This window comes from Pararge aegeria, chromosome 8 (assembly GCF_905163445.1).
Source record: "Pararge aegeria chromosome 8, ilParAegt1.1, whole genome shotgun sequence".
Lineage (NCBI taxonomy): Eukaryota > Metazoa > Arthropoda > Insecta > Lepidoptera > Nymphalidae > Pararge > Pararge aegeria.
The window spans coordinates 509,303-523,616 of record NC_053187.1 but is presented as its reverse complement, the minus strand read 5'-3'; positions in this window follow the sequence as shown (position 1 = coordinate 523,616).

Here is a 14,314-nt window from a genome sequence, read left to right as displayed (position 1 = left end):
TACCGCACCGGTAAGACGCGGTGTGACGTTGTTACCCATAGTCCATCATAACGTTCGTTCCATAATCGATATTCAGTATTCATCAGATCTACATTAGCTTGGAAAGTAGACTTATTTTTGAGTAATGTTATTGTAACACTATATATATTTACTGCACATAATGCATTATTGTAGTATATAAAAACATTTAATCATTTCAGCATTTTTCCATCCCCTTTATGTCGGAAACCAAAATTTCACGAATAACTGCGAATCTCTGAATATTAAGTCAACGTCGGATACCTAATTTTCGGAAAACGCTCAAATTAAATTTCCCACCATTAGGTAAACTAATATTTGACACTTCGGAAATTCCAACCTCGATAACAAGTTCCAAATGTTCAATTCAATTTACGTCTTCCAATAAAGAAATATCCTGTTGAATTTCTCCAAACCATTGTTTGTTTTGTCGTATCGCTTCTTGGGTATCGAAATCTTACACTTTTATTTATTTCTGTGCATTAGCTCGATGTTATGTAACTATATCATAATATATAGATAAAAACTAAAAAGTACAAGGAAAAGTGTGGCTTCAACCATATTCACAATAATTAGTGATAAAACGATCATAACTAAGTCACAAAGAATGAGGACATACAAAACCGTATACACGATTTATATTGAAGCATCAAAAACCAGTCCACTTTAGCAACAAAATTGCGTACAATTCTACAATAAACTACCCATTGACATCTTGGAGTAGAAAAGTCCTATTATAGTATAAAGGACTAAGTAATCCTGGTTAGAGTAATAATAACTTGGGTGTCTTCTAATAATTTTAAATCACAATGTGAGATGGCGATAACAAAAAAAAAGAACACGCTCGTAGCTTTAGTTTTAAGTTTACGAATGTGGCTATCGCTATCATCTCACTACCATGTAATTCTCATGTACGCATCAAAAGTGCCACCTATAGGCCTACTTGAATAAATATATTTTTGACTTTGACTTTGATGGTCTATTCCCGAAAGTGGGAAATTTATATGTTAAATTTCCAGATTAAAACATGATTGTCTATATGTATGTGACCTACATGCGTTCGTAATATGATTTAACAAACAACCTACTTAGCAAATAAACAATAGCTAAATAGCAACTCAATTTCGCAAAATTTCAAACATGTGAATTATAAAGCCTCTTATTTGATATTTCACGTAGTTTGTCCCGAAACAATCGCGGCGAAATTATTCAAGCTCTTTTGAATATGCAGAACGACAGTGGTCTATAGGAATGCATCAGATATAACGAGCGATTTTGTGGGATTATTTGTTTGTCCATATTGTCTCGGACGAGGTTTTTTTTCTAGCGCATTGGGTAGGAGCTCGACTTTACTTTCGGGGGGCCGAGTTCGAATCCAAGCACGCGCCTGTAACTTTTCTAAGTTATGGGCGTTTGAAGAAATTAAAATATCACTTGCTTTAACGGTGAAGAAAAACATCGTGAGGAAACCTGCATGCCTGAGAATTCTTGATAATGTTCTCAAAGGTGTATGGAGTCCCCCAATCCGCATTGGGCCAGCGTGGTGGACTACGGCCTTAATCCCTTCTGATTGTATGAACAGACACGTGATGAATTGACGGGCCAAGCAAATGGCCCACCTGATGGTAAGTGGAAAACCATCGCCTATAGACAGAGCAACACTTCGCAGGACATGCAGGACATGTAGGGACATGCTTAAATGTAATGCTATAATGTTTGAAAACGCATTTTTTTTCCATATTCATTACATACAAATGTACATCCCTACTAATATTATAAATGTAAGTTTGTTTGTTACGCTTTCACGCAAAAACTACTTTACCGATGCTCATGAAACTTTGTACACATATTCTTGGAATTGTTAGAAGTAATATAGGATACTTTTTATCCCGACATTAAGCTCGGTTCCATTCGGAGAGGGGTTGAAAGTGTTTGACGATTTCACACCATAACTCCGGCAAATTATAACCGAATTAAATAATTATTTTTGTACTATAGAAGTTATAATATTTGTTTAATTTTGCTCAAACTGTGTAGATATGATGAATGTGGTTGGAGATAGAGGACATAACTCCTCGGCGGACAGCAGCAAACCCCTCATTTAAGGCTTAGCGGTACTGAATACTTTAATATTTTTTAGAACTACAACTGAATTGAATGCCACATCAAAAAACGAAATCGAACGCAGACGAAGTCGCGGGCAACAGCACATAATAAAATCAAGTTAATATTATTATCAGTTTGGAAATGCTAAGGCCTCTGGTAATATTATTCCACCTGAGCGTAGTAAGTGTGACACAATATAAGAATTATTGTGCAACCTATTTTTTTTTTTTTTTCAAAAATATCTTTATTCAGGTAGGCCCATAGGTGGCACTTTTGATTAGCCGGGTGTTTTTTTTTGTTATGACCATATCACAATATCATTTTAAATTATTAGAAGAGCAACCTGGTTAGAGCAATAATTTACACCCAAGTTTTTTTATCGATTACGTAATCCTTTATACTATAATAGGACTTTTCTATAAGCTTGCGTTTAATACAAACTTTGAACTTTTTAAGAGACATCTCCAAGATGTCAATTGGTAGTTTATTGTAGAATTGTATGCAATTTCCTTTAAACGAATTATGAATTTTATGTAACCTAGTATATTGCACTGTAAGTTTATTCTTACTTCTAATGTTTAAATTATTGCAGTAAATCATTTGATACTTCACGTAGTTACTCCCGGATAGAGGGAGGCTTAAAGAGCAATAAGTCCGCAGTTCCGCAGTAAATTTGGCGCAGGCTCCGGGAAGTGAGGACAGACCGCATCTCAGAACTAGTTTAATTGACACAAGCGGCCGCAAGTGCGGGAGGGGGTACGCTGCAGTACTTATTGATGACTGTTAAAAATAGACGTTGTATGTAATAAATTATTTATTCCAACTACCTCGTTGGTCTAGTTGTTATCATGCTCAGACGGTGCATAATCAATACATATTTAAAAATTTAATTTTTGTACATAAAATTAAAAAAAAAAGGCTGCATAATGTTAGCAATGCATTTAAGCGTAATTTTATATCTTTTTAAAACAAATTACCAAATGAAATCCTTAAGATGTCTCTCAATAAGTTCAAAGTTTATATAAAACATAAGCTTATAGAAAAATCCTATTAAAAAATTAAGGATTACATGTAAGATGAAAAAGCTGGGGTATGAATTGCTCTAACGTCATAGCTAAACATTAACTCGACTGTGAGATGGTGATAACAATAAAAACGCGTTTGGAACCCTCCTAGCTTTAGTTTTAAGTTGCAGTTCTCACTATCACCTAACATTAGTGTTAACATGTTAAATGTCTGAACGCTTCTAAGTGCGTGTGTCAGTCATAATCATTTGTGTCAGTTTAAAATTCTCAGTACCGGTACGGTGTTTTAGCCTGATAGGAGGCTTTGGCCATGGCTCGTTACCATCCTACTGACAAAGACGCTTCAAGCGATTGAGCGTTCCGGTACGATTTTTTTTTAAATTTATTACAAGTTAGCCTTTGCCTTCAATTGCACCTGGTAAGTGATGATGCAGTGTAAGACGGTAGCCGGCTAACCTGTTAGGGAGTATGGTAGTCATACCCCTAATCGGTTTCTACGTGACATCACATCGGAACACTAAATCGCTTAGGGGCACGTCTTTGTCGGTAGGGTGGTACTGGTAACTAGCCACGGCCAAAGCCTCCCACCAGACCAGACCAGAGAAAACTCAGGAATTATAAATTCCCAAATTGGCCCCGCCGGGAATCGAACCCAGGACCTCCTACTTTAATTCACATCGCTTACCGTAGCGCCAGGGAGGTCGTCAAAACGATGCCACATACAAGCAGATTAGGGATACGGATATTACATAACTGCCATACCCTCTAAAAGGTTAGCGCGTTACCATCTTAAACTGCAGTAGTAACATGGTAACGCCATCACTTCCCACCAAGAAGCCTATCACAGGCACTTATGAAGCGTTCATACATACTAGTATATGTTCATATCATTGTTTAATGGTTATAACTTCGTTCGACAATTTGAACCTAAAGCTACGAGGGTTTAAGCCCTGGTCTTAGAAGAACACACAACAAACTTAGCCGGGTTTTTTTTTTATCACCATCCCACAGTCAATTAATATTTAGCTGTAAAGTTAGATTAGCAAAAACAAAAAAGTTGCCCAAATTAATATATATTATTCTTACTAACATGAGAATTATATTTGTCAAAGACCTTAACTTTTGACATAGCAACCCTTCATTCCCGTAGTTATAGTGAGGTGTCTACAAAAACTACAGTACAAAAAAAAAAGAAAAGATATTTCTGCGTCTCGGTAAATACAATAGATAATGTATGAAGATAAAGAATATCAAACGTTTTCCTTCATTCCGAATTCAGGTGTACCACTAGATGGCTTTGCAGCGTTCTGTGCTTAATATTGTCCAATTGACGTTCAGCACGTGACTGCTGCAAGATTCAGACGACAAACTTGCTTTGAATAATACGAGCTCAACAAACGCCCTGTGTCGTGACATTATTCAATATTTTAGAATGTCAACTATCGCGAGTGATGTTTAATAAATAATCTATACTATGAAGTGCTCTAACTTTATAGCTTAATATTAATTAACAGTGAGATTTTATATAATTTTATATAATTACACTCCTTTTGTAAATAAGCATGTAAGTTCCATTTAAGTTGAATTCCTTTATGGAACAATAAATAACTTAAACCAGAGATGGTGAAAACAAAAAAAAAATTACCCGCCTAAGTGTGTTGTGTCGGTTGGTGTGAGTTGGACCCACGGGCGGAGGTAGGCCCAACTTATAGTACAGTAGTCCGATAAGCTAGACCCACTCTGTCTCAGCACCTATCCCAGTGTTAAGTTCAGCGAATGATCTAGGGAGTGAGTGCACGTCATGTAGATCCCACGTAAGATAAGACTGAGGTGTCTTCCTTCACGTGGTTGCTGCCTGTTATTAGTGATTCCCTATGAAACAGACGTAATTGAAACCCTCAGTCGTAATCTCATCTCTCCTTCAACCATCCCTCCCCACCTTTTCCTGAAACCCGTCTCTCCGGGGGGAGTAAGCCCCTGTGTCCAAAAATCCCCAATCAGGCTGGATTCTCGTACCTGTGAGAACGAACGCAGCAAAGACTGGCTTATGAGTGAGGTTCCAAATTGCAAATTGCAATTGGCCTGAGGCGAACCTATCCATAATGGAGGATACCGATCCATGGTTTGCTTCCAAACCATGGATCGCAACCACCCTCATTCCAGCGACTGATGCGTCCTCACTCTCTGAGGCTCTGGACACTATCGGATTAATTTTAATTTGAGTCCATTATCATATCCATCAATATAACAGTCCAGTGCTGGAATAAAGGCCCCTTCCAACGAGAGAATTAATCATGACGCTGGAAAAACGGGTTGGCGATAGCAGTATAAATATATAAATATATAAATATATAAATATACTACGACAATACACACATCGCCATCTAGCCCCAAAGTAAGCATAGCTTGTGTTATGAGTACTAAGATGACTGATGAATAATTATATGAATAATACACATAAATACTTATAATATACAGATAAACACCCAGACACTGAAAAACATTCATGTTCGGTTTTTCCGGTTTTTCTCGGTAGAATCTGCCTTCCGAACCGGTGGTAGAGTCACTACACACCGACAGACTTGACGTTTTAAAAGTGCTTATATTAGGCCTACTTGAATTTGCCTTGAAAAGTACATAGAATAATGACGGATGCAAAGGACTGAGGCGGGGGCGTACTCGAGGTATTGAAAAATTAAACCTTGTCGCTTTTCAACCGTTTATAAAAAAGGTAAGGTAAGGTAAAAAAGGTTCTCAATTCGACTCTGTGTGTTTTTTTTTGTATATTTTTTTATGTTTCTTATTTTCATTGGTATGACATACCTCAGAGTTTGAATTTGGTGAAGATAATTTTGGGGGATCCTGGAAAAATCGAGAGGACTCTTCAAGTGTACCTGTAGTATTTTTTGATTAATATAACTTCAATATTTTCGTTCGAAAGCCATCATTTGGTAGTGAATCTGATGATGAAGACCAGGGAATGCCGCCACACTACACAATATGGAGTATTACATGGGTTGCACTACGATTATGTCATATATGTAGTTGATAAGCAATGTATGCTCGTCGGTGTATACGAGCCGATTGTGAACCCCTCAACCAATAACGATTCCGGAAAAGCAATATTTTGTAAAATTTTATGAGTTATAATATAACCAAGTTTTACAGTACTTTTATAAAATGGGTAAATAATTAAACTTTTGATAACTGTAATATAATATAAAAAATAATATAAATATACTACGACAATACACCCATCGCCACCTAGCCCCAATGTAAGCGTAGCTTGTGTTATGGGTACTAAGATGACTGATGAATATTTTTATGAATTATATATACATAAATACTTAGAAAATACATATAAACACCCAGACACTGAAAAACACTTCATCACACAAACATTTTCCAGTTGTGGGAATCGAACCCACGGCCTTGGTCTCAGAAAGCAGGGTCGCTGCCCACTGCGCCAGTCGGCCGTCAAAATAAATTTATAATGGTCAGATATTTTATTAAATTGATAATTTTTTTTACAAATACGCTAATTAAAATTAGATTTGATTAACAACCAATGTTCATGACATTCAGTTGGTGGGTATTTTGATATAAATACGGCTGCATTTTCAATACACTTCAATCCTGTATGGACTCGGACGATGTAAAGATACCTCCCGGTGTCTGGTCGTTCATCATTACATATAATTGCAAATCTACCCACTAAGATTCATGAAAATCGTTCTATGTCAGTGCCAAGTAAAATGTAAAAAATACTATATAGATATACAAAACATATTAAAAATTTCCTTTATTCCGAAAGGCGTGAGAATTTATTGAAATTACAATCTGGCCTTAAGAATTAGTAAATTTTTTTTAAGTTTAGTCTAATGGCGTAGGAACCTTAAGTGTTTATAGTACGGGAGACACTTTGTTCCTGTAATCTTAAAATAGCCCTAGCACTACACTTTCGCTACACTACACTAGGTCAAAAGGCTAGTCCTTTTGAGTCTTATCACTATGTTCGTATTGTCGATGGATGGATGGCCTCGACCTTTACGACAAGCATATGTTCAAGGGTTTCCGCATATTTTTTAATTATGCCGAAATATTTATTTCTTGCTTTTTAGTTGTTTTACTAAGTCGGTTTTTTATGTACATTTTTTTTTGTCTTAACTGCAAAGCTGAATTTTGCATAGAGGTATTTTGGAGCCTTGCGCATATTTTTAAATAACTGTGCCGGCGAAGATAAATAGAAAAATATTGTAGAAAATATTTATTTCTTGCTTTTTAGTTGTTTTACAAAGTAGGTTATTTATGACCATTTTTTTGTCCTAGATGATATTTATATAAGATAAGAGTTGAGATAGTTTAGAACCTGGAAATAGGTATCAGATATTTTGTAGCACAGGAAATAAACTTTTCATTTATAATATTAGTAAGTATTGATTAAGCTAACAAATTTTGGATATTAAAAGGCTCTACCAGCAAGGGGGCTGGTGTGATGCCTTTTTAACTTTTACGAGCGTTTAATAATGTGCGGGAAATGTAAATTCGGGCAAGTTTTCCAATAAAAGTTGCAACGCTCCGTGCACGCGGAGCGATCCAAGCTGCAACATTGTGCCCTGCACGCTTAAACATTCAGGACTCTGCTTTTATGTACTTATCTGAATATTTGATCTGCTCTCTGCTCTATATATTGATTTTATATAAGCTCATTAATTAATGACCCTTACTGGCAACACTTCATTTGGAATAATCTGTGCAGCAATTAAGTATTATAATAATAAATAAAAACTCTTTTTACGTTTTTAATACTGAGAAAAGACACGCACAATCGAACTTGTTTTGAGTACGAGTAAGAGTCCACCTTTGCACAGCGTGTGTTGGAGCTGGCAACTCCTTTATTTCGGTATGAAATAAGACTATTTCACAAACGATAAAAAAGCTTGATATGAATGCATCTAACTTCACAGCTAGTTGTTAATTATCTGTGAGATAGTGATTACAAAAAATATTCGGCTAAGTTTGTTGTGGGCTTTTCTTAGACCAGAACGCGTTTGGAACCCTCCTAGCTTTTAAAGTTACTACACGCATTCACATATATGATCAAGTTATATAGTATTATGATTGCAGCATATAATATAAGACCAATAATTGATGCCGTTGTTATCATGAACGGCAACATAAGTGCTGTGCACCGTTTACTGGTAATATTATTTTCCCATACTTCAGAATAAAACACAGCATGCAACATCGAAATTATTAGGAAATATAAAGTCAACATTTCAGAAAATAAAATTCGTTTCAAATAAGGGGGATGCCGTGGTGCCTTTTTAACGTTTACAAGCGTTTAATAATGTGCGGGACATGTAAATTCGGGCAAGTTTTCCAATAAAAGTTGCTACGCTCCGTGCACGCGGAGCGATCCAAGCTGCAACATTGTGCTTTGCACGCTTAAATATTCAGGACTCCGCTTCGGTGCTTGTATGTACTTATCTGAATATTTGATCCGCTTGCTGCTTGTATGTTTGGTTTCTGTATCGGTATTAGATGCATTTAAGGCTTTGTAGCTTAACTGGCAGTGTTGTAACGTAATGTTATTTTTATTCTTTTAAATTTCTACAATATGTGATAAATACGCATTTTTATCATGCTTTTATTAAATTACCCTTTTAGAGGCTTTACATTGACTTTGACTAAACAGTCGCTTGCGATCACTGTAATAGTTAAGTGAAAAGTAAATTTAATAACCGATGGCCACTGGAACTGCGTAATACTAAGGATTCCAAGAGTTAAATAAAATAAATAAATAAATATACTACGACAATACACACATTGCCATTTAGCCCCAAAGTAAGCGTAGCTTGTGTTATGGGTACAAAGATAGCTGGTGAATATTTTTATGAATATAATACACATAAATACTTATAATATACAGATAGGGGTTGAACACAGGACCTTGTAATCTGCAGTACGGACGCACAGATGGTCAATATAAGCTTAGTAATAGGGCACCATTGGCGACCTATTGGGTAGGTACCCTAAAAAGTGAAAAATGTAAAAAAGTGTGAAAATAAGTGAAAAAAAAATTAAGGAATCTGAGATAATTAATTAGCTTCCCTCCAAAGAAGATATAAGCCTTTTCTTCAGTGCTTTCATAGAACCAGGGAAAATATAAAATTGCAAAATAAAAAACCTTAACAGAAATAGACGTTGATTTTTACTTAACTTTTGTTTGAAATAGTAAATTTAAACTCAGTAAAAATTTCACAAAGAGCCATTTGGCGAGATCAAGAAACGGTCAGCCGCTATAAAGAAAATTCATACGAGCCACTCCTTTCCGCAAATTGAGAAATAGAGTACGATACTGCTTGATAGAAATAGTACTTTATGTGTCAAGCAATAAAGTGCAAAACTAAACATAGCCCACAAAACCATTTGTAAAAAAATCATAAAGGAATATAAACTTTAAGTTGTCTGTTTTAAGGCTAAAATTTGGTCGGGTGTGATGTTTGTTGGCATTCAGTGAACACTCTAGAGCCGGATGGTTTGAGCCCGTCGACACTTGTAAAATTTCACGCACAGTTACTTTATATCTAAGACATAATACGGGACAAGATGGGGCTATAGGATTTCAAGTGACAAAATATTTTTGAATAAGTGGTTATAGCATAGTGGTTAGGACCTAGGATTTAAGAGAGCCTATCTTCCCTAGTTGACTAGATTATTTTCACACTAATGATTAAAACAGAAACTGACGGCTTAATGTGCTCTCCGAGGCAAGAGGGTTGATAACGTAATTTTTGTACAGTCTGTTTCGAGCTAAAAATATTCCCGATAGAAAACTCAATACCTAAGGATTTTTGCTCTTACCCGAGAATTGAGACCTTGATCTCATAATCTGTATTAAAACACTCTAATTACTAGACCAACGAGGGAGTGAATATTAAAAGAGAATAGTTTTCAGAAAAAAGAGTTTGTCAAACTTTTCAATAGTGATAAATAATATCACTTTTAATGTCCCACTCATGTCTTCACACAATATGTCTGTTCTCACTTACCACGGACAAGGTAAGTAATACAAAGTAGGTAAGTTATGCCTAATCAAAGAAGATTCCTAGGCATACATTTACCGCAAATCGATTTTCAATAGACAACTCATATAATCTAACTGTATTTTAATAAAAAAAACGAACTTATAATTTTGTTCATCTGTCAAGTGTCAGTTTACGATTTCTCTCAACATCACGCACCGCCGAATCGGTTTCGAACCTTAGATGGCACCTAAAGTCGTCAGAAATCATCTAAGATTTGGTGAAACGTTTTGTTCCTCTACCCTAATCAGGAGCCTTCCAATTAAGGCGCTTTCTAGCTTTAGCGAAAGTGGGCATTAGAGTTTTATCCTCCTACGCTAGTTCACTGAGATTTAAACCAAAACACGTTGAAGCATGTTTGACTACTGAACGCAGAAACCTTTTCGATTACTGGTTCGAGCATAACACTTATGGGATGTCAAGAAATCTTCAGTAAGGTTCAGGCTATAGTCGTTCTGAGTCACAGGCAGCCTTATTTGGCATGCACGAAATCGTTGAGTCGTTGGATAGTACAACAACAATCATTAATTGTAAAGTCAACATCTCCTGAGGATGCTACGGTTTCGGAGCGAAACGTGCATAGAGGGTACATTGCCGAAAATCTGTTTGGTGTTGAGTATAAGGATTGAAGAAATTATAAATTACACCATACAGATTTTCCTGCTTTTCGCGGAGTATAGCAAATTAAGTTTAATTTTCATAATATATCGTAGAGTCGCTTCCTAATACCGAAACCATGACTTCATATTAAATGGAACCTACCTAGGCTTTAAAGGTAAAAATTTGTCCACGCTTGCAGGATGCGTAAAAGTAACCTGTAGTTAAAGAATTTGACACTCTCATACAAGTTAAATCAGGTACATTTTACTTCGAAGTTAGTGTTTCAATAAACTACGATTGCGAGTGTGCAAAGTATTAAAATACTATGCCAACCAAAGTGGACATCTTATATCGTACGAATGCACGATGAAGCCCGAGGAGCATCTGTAAAATAAACCCACTTCTATTTAAAATAAATCAAGCTTAATAGCTCTTCTCTCGAGGAGACCTGAGCCCGGTATTAAATAGTTTAGAAATTACACTTAATTATCGTTAAAACAACTAATAATAACTGCCTCGATGATCTAGTTGTTAGCAATTTCAAGTCAAAAGTTCCTGAGTACGCTTCCCAGGTTAGGCAAAATTCTCAGTACCAGCCCAGACCTCTAAATCCGTCTATCCATTGACTGAGAAAGCCTATGCCTAGAATTGCAGCATTTATAAACTAAGAATGAACTTTATTAATATTGTTTAAAATAACTCTCCTAATAATATTGCCAAATGAACTGAGCCGGCAACTATTTCCTGTCCCGACATATTTAGCTTCGGCGAATAAATACCTAAGTTTAATTAACAGTTCTAGCGCGGCCCAACAATACAGCTGAATCCTGATTCGACCGACAGATATTCGCAGATTCCGAACCGCAGCCTGTCTGTGGATAAGGCGATTTATATCATGCGACTTTGAGTGCAAACAATTTGTTTTTTTTTGTTATATAAATATATATAAATACGCCTGCAGTTTCGTGCCGTGGGCTAACGGCAGATCAGAATACAGTTGACACCACATCTCCTCTTCCGTACACCCGTACCCCCTCGCGTACTACTCCTCCCTCACTACATATAGTGACTAAGGGATTTTAACGAAGGACGGGAAGCAGCGTCCTTTGTGCAAGTACTACTATTGCGAATGGGAAAACCCTATGGGAAAGGCCTTTAGTCCAGCAGAAAACTGTTATAAGCCATTGGCGTATTGAATGGTAAAGGAACGGTAATTTTGTATAAAAATTGCTATATAAGATTTGTTTCAACGGTTCGAAAAATTTCATTTTTTATAGTTATAGTATTTACAAAGTAGAATCTGCCTACCAAACCTACGGTAGAGTCTCTACATCATAAAAACAGGCTGGAGTTTTAAAAAGTTTCATAAAATAAGCCTTGGAATAAGCGTAATTCATTTATTTAGTTCAGTTCAGTTTTTTTTGTTAAAATCAATTTTCAAATGTAAAAGATACAATACAATCATTTAATTCCATCATGGAATGAATGATGGAATTGATAACTTTTCTCAACAAACTAACATCGTGATCGTGTCGTCGTAACGAAAATAGATTTTATTATATTTATACTAAGGAATACTGAGTTCAGCTGTTAATTCACTATTGGTTCTATCTAACCTTAATCTGTAGCACCGCTCTGTCGCCAATAACTATCTCAAAGTATCATTTTAATTATCTGCCCGATAGTTTATGGGACGAGATCCCACAGGTATTTATTAAACGCACATACGAGTAGCTTCGTGAAATTAGAGGTGCGAGGTTATCACTGCTATTTTAAAATTCATATCAGATACTCGCAATAAGTTAGGTTGCCTTATGAACGTTTTACAAGCGTTTAATAAAGAGCGAGACATGTAAATGCAGGTAAGTTTTCCAATAAAAGTTGCGACGTCGCTCTCCACCGCCACTCCGCTGAAGCTTTTTCAGATGTAATATTGTACTTGAGAGATTCGAATTCATTGATGTTTAAAGTCTACGTGGATATTTATGGGAAAAGTAAGGATGAATTGCGATAAAAAGAAACCCGCCTGCAAAAACGCTGTAAACTCTATAAGTATTGAATGCTTAAAAGTTAAACTTGTGTGACTCAAACTGTCAACCTTTAAGACCAACTTAACTTTAACTAGTGGACGACCTCCGTGGCGCAACGGTGAGCGCTGTGAATCTAAGTAGGAGGTCTCGGGTTCGATTCCTGGCAGGGGCAATTTTTATTTATAATTTCTGAATGTTCTCTGGTCTGGTCTGGTGGGAGGCTCTGACCGTGGCTAGTTACCGACCAACCGACAAAGCGATTTAGTGTTCCGGTGCGATGTCGCGTAGAAACCGATTAGGGGTATGACTACCATAATCCCTAACAGGTTAGCCCGTTAAAAACTCCTTTTTATGTAAATTAAACTTTTAATTACGAGTAAATATTGTATTCTAGTACCTCCAACTGCTGAATATACGGCGATGGTCCAAGTACTCGTGTCATAAAGATCTACCTACAACGAAACTTTTAGTATATAACAAATATTCTGGAGGTACGACACATTTAAAGTGTAACTTCTTTGATATATTGTAACGCACGACACGTTCATGACACGGGCGCGAAACTACCTTAGAAACTATATTTTATTCTTAGTTTAAACATTCAGCTAACTTCACTCGAAACTAGTTAGCGTTTGGGACTAACCCGTATTTTGCGAACAGTTCTTGTACGCTTAACAATTTGAGTAGTCGTCTCGGATATGTTTGCCCCAATTTTATATAAGTGTCATTTGATTATGGCGATTTTCTACGTCACGAGTATTTCTTTTGGTATAGGAGTCTAGCTTGAAAAACAATATTTTTAGTTACTTTAAATCTTTTGCATATATTCTTGTTTTTTTTTCTAATACATATTTTTTTTATTTTGTAATGAAGAATGTAATATGAAATAAGTTTCTAATGTTGACAAGCTTACTGTCAAAGTAGATTGCTATAAACTAGGGGATATCGGACTCGATTTCCAGTTTGGGTTCTGTGGCTATGTATCATCATAACAGGCGTAGAGGTCAGGCCAAGAGCTATACGCTGCCGTGAGGATTCTGGCAGAGTTATAGGCACTTGGCGTGAGATGTGCCAGTAAACCGTTGTTTTGCATTATTCACTCATAATAATTGACTAATGATAATTTTTGATTTTTATTTTATTTCTTTAAGAATAAAGTAAATAAAGTCTCTTAATTTATTTGCACTTAGTGATTATGCAGTCGTAAGGCTGACATGTTAAGGGTAGTTACGATAGTTATATAATATATTAATCCTATCGCCCTAATCTGTTTGTTCGCGAAATCGTACCGGAGTATAGAACCACTTAGCGGCACGTCTTTGTCGGTCGGGTGGTAATAAGTCACGGCCGAAGCCAACCAGGCCAGAGCAGAGAAAATTCAGAAATTATAAATTGCAAAAATGACCCTGCTGGGGATGAGCCCAGGACCTCCCACTTAAAACCACAA